Here is a 6,160-nt window from a genome sequence, read left to right as displayed (position 1 = left end):
AAAAGAATATTTTTAAAAGAACATATATAATTGAATCACTTTACTGTACATCAGAAATTATCACAACATTGTAAATCAACTACATTTCAATAATAAAAAGAATAGGGAATTTGTCAACAATGAATGGACACTACAAGAAATATTCAATTGATTTCTTCAGGCTGAAGGGAAATGAAAACAGATGGACAGGCTTTTTTGTTTGTTTGTTTATTTTAGAGATACTCTTCCATAGAATATGAAGTTAGATGAAAGAAATTTTTTAAAAGCATGATTCTTCAGCTTAAAAAGTACCTAGAATGTGCTGGAAAAAAGTTGCCTTTTTTTGGGGGGGGGCGGTAATAATTCCCCACTGCAAAACAGACATGTAAACTCAGCAAACGGAAAAGCTTATGTAACAGCCTTTCAGTTAGGAAGATGTGAATAATTCCAAACATTTGTAACACTTCCAAGAATTTCATGAAATAATGCTTTAACATCCTGACTCAAAAGATAGTAGCAAAAGACACCAAACACCAACTAAGCCAAATGATAAATTTCATTTTGAGAAATATGGAAAATCACATGGCCATAATGAAAAATAATGACTTAATCAGACACTGTCTTGAAAAGATTCAGAGAAAGAATTCTACGGGAAAAATGTTTTGGGAGAAAAAATTAATCTGAAGACACATGCAGGCTGCTCCTTACTCCTAAAATAGATCTCAATTTCAAGAAGAAAATAGCCTATTTTTCTAGTGTTGTATCTAAGATATTCAGGGCACACAATAGAAGGCTGAAAATATGAGAAAAGAATGTGTCTGGTAACCTTTTATACTTTCCCCAGGAAATGTTTTTTTTTTTCTGCTGGCAGAAAACAAAAATAAAAGCCATTTGTATACCAAGGATGCAATCAACGACAAGAAATAAATGTGTGCATATGTGCTGAAAACGGTATCACTCTCAACTAAAAATTAGGTATGTCTTCAGTTCAGTTCAGTTCAGTTGCTCAGTTGTGAAAAATTAGGTATGTCTTACATATGTGTGGGCTTCCCTCATAGTTCAGTTGGTAAAGAATCTGCCTGCAATGCAGGAGACCCTGGTTTGATTTCTGGGTCAGGAAGATTCGCTAGAGAAGGGATAGGCTACCCACTCCAGTATCCTCAGGCTTCCCTTGTAGCTCAGCTAGTAAAGCACCTGCCTGCAATATGGGAGACCTGGGTTTGGTTCCCAGGTTGGGAAGATCCCCTGGAGAAGGGATAGGGCTACCCACTCCAGTGTTCTGGCCTGGAGAATTCCAGGGACTATACAGTCCATGGACATGACTAAGCCACTATCAGTTTCACTTTCACATACCTAAGTATGTGTGGACCATAAGAAGTTGGTCTTTTTTTCCGGGTAGGTTGTTTGTCTCAGAGCCTCAAAAGCAGCAAAGATTTCTAACTAATTCTCCTTCTGTGTATTTAAGGGCCCAATATATATTCCTTCCTCCTCGAGTTTTATTTGCCTCTATTGATAGTCATTTCCAAGGTTTTCTTTTGAAAATGAATTCAATGTTAGGAGCAGCAGCATATTTGATCTTAAAGATTGTTTTTCTGGAAATAATGATGGGATCCAGTTAAGAGAAGAGAACGTTTAACGTTGGGTTCTTTAAAATATACTATCAAATATCCTTGCATAAAGCCTCATGGAAAATAATTGAAATCAGTCTCTTTCATGACACTTGAGTAGATTCATTAAGATTCATTAGGATTCCTACGCAAAGAGCATCTATTTGTCTAAAAAACCAAACAAGACAAAGAAGTCAGCTGTATGTTGTTAAGCTCTTTAGCCAGATGTAGTGTCCGAGTGTGTCATCATCCATGCAGCAGATTTAAGGAAATCAGTAATTCATTGTGGGTCGTAGCTGATACTGGTGCCCCATGCAAATTCCCTGGCACTTTCCACTCAGTGCACACCTGTTAGACTTCCAGCTGCATTCCCGCTTTACTGAAGCCTTTCCTCTTGGATCTTGGAGCTCACTTCACTGTCTTCATGACAAGACGGAAGTGCCAAGGGGTACGTGCTCCCTTGGACCAGCTTCCATCATGCTAGGTTGAAGCTGTTGTGTGACTATCCCAGCTCGCTCCCACCTTAGGAGGGATCACTCTCTGGCGTGGTCCACGTTGGTTCCTATGGTTTGCTTGAAAGATACTAAACCCTTTACTGGCTGCCTCCTCCTCTGTCTCATTGCCTCACTCCTCTCCTAGCCATCTCTGAAATCACCACCTACATAGGCTTTCTGTTCTCTAGTCCTGTGTCTCAGGATTTCTTCCAGGGGACCCAAACAAAGACATTCTGGAGCCATTGCTCATCTACTCTGCAATTGTTCAGAGGTTCAATTTTCTCTAGTGGAATGAATCAGCACTTCTCGACTTCAGTTATAAAACTGACACTTTCAGTGGCTGAGTCAAAAAAGCCTTAACCAATGAGGTTCTATTACAAAATCATATTATCAATAACAGAGCAGGTTTTACATAATTTTGCTATCAAAGGTGGGGGTCCAGCTGCTCGACACTCAAAAGCCAGTAAAGAGGCAAGATTGGTGGAAAGGAAAGCCTTCTTTTTCTTGGTGGCCTGCAACTGGGATGGGAGGCATGTGGACTCCTGTTCAGTGGTCAGCTCCCCCCACTGACAATCAGTGGGCAAGAGCTTTTATAGGTGGAGGAAGTGCCCACATGTAGAGACAGCACAGTCACCTCTCACAGTCATCCTGAAGTTAGTCATGCAGTGGTCTAATCAGTATCATCCTGATTGTTTTAGGAATCGTTAGTCATTTCTCTGAGGCCGGTTGTCATGATTGTGGCAGCTCACGTCATCATGCAGTTAACTTCTTCCATCTTTGGGAGTTCCAGTCTCTGTAAGACAGCTCACAGGATATGGCTCAGGATATCATCCATAGTCCTGAGAAAGAACTAAAGGTCCTTGACTTTGCTTAATGATTAAAACTATTATTATTTGGTCTCTTTTGATAGTTTTCCTTTGCTTCTGCATTTTCTCACTTGTTGGTTAAACTGATTGTTTGGCTAAAGTTTTTCCACAAACAAAAGGTAGGCTGAGGACATGGGAGACCAGGACTCGGTTTCAATTTCAGCCTGCCATATGAGACAACCCTTTCGCTATGGCATTCCAAAGGTCACTATCTACAAGGCTTTCCTGGGTGACCCATTATTTCCTAGACAAGAATTCTCTCATCTCCTCTTCAGGGAATTATAAGACTTGATGCTGGCATTCTGAGGACAAGACAGAAATGTTGTTGAGAGTTTCTACTTGAGGCAGTCTCCCTGCTTTTATTTTGGTTTGCAACCTTTAACTTTACCCAGGTTGTACATCTCAGAGCCTCAAGACTCTGTTTCCTTTTTCCTTGGCAATAAATATCCACTTTTTCTCCCAGGTGGGGAGAGATAGTTGCAGAAGGTGAGAATAGTAAACACCTCATGCATCGATTTAACTGAAATCCTTTTTTTCAGCCCCAGGCTTTCACCCACATTCTGCTGGTTCTCCAATTCCTGGGACTTTCCAGGGAGGAGAAGGGGAGACTGGTTTCTCCTTAGTATCTGTCTTATGTGGTCTCAGGTTTCTCTGCTGCCTTAGTTATTGCTCCTCTAACTGAGACCATGTTTCCCCTTCTGCTGTTCTGCTCCCAGTTCTCTCTGTCCTTGTAGCCTTATTCCTTTTAAGTAATTTTAATGAGATTTCAGTATGAAAAGAGGAAACATTGAGATTAAAACCACAAGGTTCCACAGAAGCTATAAATTGGGTTTTTTGTTGCAAAGAAATGTCAACAAAGGTTATCATTGCCATCATGAGTCCCACAATCCTTCCAGTTTTGCAAAGTGCATGATCCGAGCATGTGCTGTGAGTCCTGTTCAGCTTCTCTACATAGAAGTTTCTTTTTTATAATGGGGAAGAATCAGGACCTGCAGGAAAGTATCCAATTTCTCTGCTGCAGCATTGTGTTCAAGACATAAAAGCCCTTCACATATCTGTGGACGCTGTGCTGTTTTTGAGCCAGTAGCATAAAGTTTCATTTAATCTGCATGAATCGAGCATATTTGGTGCCAAATGGCTTTTTTTTTTTTCATTAAAGGAGAAATAAAAACATTAAGAGCCTGACTGTCTACTCACACAGTGGCCTCTGTGACAGTCACAGGGTCAGTCTATGGTGGTAGATCAATGCTGTGGCTGTTTGCTGTTTAGTCACTCAGTCGTGTCCGTCTGTTTGCGATCACGTGGACTGTAGCCTCCAGGCTCCTCTGCCCATGGCATTTCCCAGGCAAGATTACTGGAGTGGGTTGCCATTTACTACAGCAGCAGATCTTCCCAACCCAGGGATTGAATCCACGTCTCTTGCATCTCTCCTGCACTGGGAGGCAGAAACTTTTATCTAACAGTAGGTAATGTGTTATAAAAATAAAAACCTATTGAATGTGGCTCAGTCTTGATGTGCTTATTTTCTTTTTGATTTCTAATTTCTTTCAGGTTTTAAACTACTTGTAGAGTACGATGGAGGTGATAAAATACGGTAGGCATTGTACATATAAAGGCTCCAAATGGTACATTCTTCATGTTTCATCAACAACACAGTTAAAATATGCAAGAAAAATATTAGGATTGGCTTCCTCTAGCTTCTCTGTCATATTGCTCCTGCTAGAACTGCAAAATTATAGGAGCAAAAGGAGGGTGCTGTGTCATACATTTTATATTTAGAGAGTCTTACAATAAGAACAAATGTCAATTACTTTCTGCAATATTTAGTTAAAGAGTAAAATGAAGCATTTAATACCCGTGAAAAGATAGATTAAGAAATAGGTATATAGGGGTCCCATCACTTCATGGCAAATAGATGGGGAGACAGTGGAAACAGTGGCAGACATTATTTTCTTGGGCTCCAAAGCCTCTGTAGATGGTGATTGCAGCCATGAAATTAAAAGACACTTGCTCCTTGGACGAAAAGCTATAAACAAACCTAGAGAGCATATTAAAAAGCAGAGGCATTACTTTGCCAACAAAGGTCAAAGTAATATATAGTCAAAGCTATGATTTTTCCAGTAGTCATGTATGGGTGGGAGAGCTGGACAATAAAAAAGGCTGAGTGCCAAATTAATGCCTTTGAACCGTGGTGCTGGAGAAGACTCTTGAGAGTCTGTTGGACAGCAAGGAGATCAAACCAGTTACCTCAAAAGGAAATCAGCCCTGAATATTCATTGGAAGGACTGATGCTGAAGCTGAAGCTCCAATACTTTGGCCACCTGATGTGAAGAACTGACTCATTGGAAAAGACCCTGATGCTAGCAAAGATTGAAGGTGGGAGGAGAAGGGGACGACAGAGGATGAGATGGCTGGATGGCACCACTGACTCAATGGACATCAGTTTGAGCAAATTCTGGGAAATGTTGAAGGACAGGGAAGCCTGGTATGCTGCAGTCCATGGGGTCACAAAGAGTCGGACATGACTGACGGACTGAACGACATATAGGGGAGTGAGGGAGAGAGAGAGAGAATGCCTTTTGCACTTTATAAATAAATGCTATTAATAAATCTGGAATTTAATCAGAGAATTTGTTTAGGGAAAATGTGAGCAAGAGCAGGCTCCTGTTGTGCCAAATTTGCCTAATCATTTAAAAATAAATGTTCAGTTCGGCCTAGGATTTAGTAATACGTTTTATTTTTTTTTCATTTATTTTTATTAGTTGGAGGCTAATTATTTTACAATATTGTAGTGGTTTTTGTCATACATTGACATGAATCAGCCATGGATTTACATGTATTCCCCATCCCGATCCCCCCTCCCACCTCCCTCTCCACCCATCAAGTAATATGTTTTAAAAATATTGAAGTAGAGTTTATATACAACATTCTAATCAACTCCAAGTGTACAGTACAGGGATTTATAATTTTTAAAAGCTATATTCCCTTTATAGTTATTATAAAATATAGGCTTAGGATTCAGTAACTTTAAATGATAGAGTTTTATTAAGAAGTTTAGTGTAAGTGATAAGGGTCTTTGAACTCTTTCATGAGCTTTTCTTTAAACAGTGAGAGTTAACAACTATGGATAAGTGTCACCTCGTGCTTAAACAAGGCAAATGGTCACACGCCGAGGGAAGGCCATGACCATCACCGTCACCTGCTAGGAGCTGAG

This window comes from Cervus canadensis, chromosome 31 (assembly GCF_019320065.1).
Source record: "Cervus canadensis isolate Bull #8, Minnesota chromosome 31, ASM1932006v1, whole genome shotgun sequence".
Lineage (NCBI taxonomy): Eukaryota > Metazoa > Chordata > Mammalia > Artiodactyla > Cervidae > Cervus > Cervus canadensis.
The sequence above is the reverse complement of the archived record's forward strand: the minus strand, read 5'-3'. Positions refer to the sequence as shown.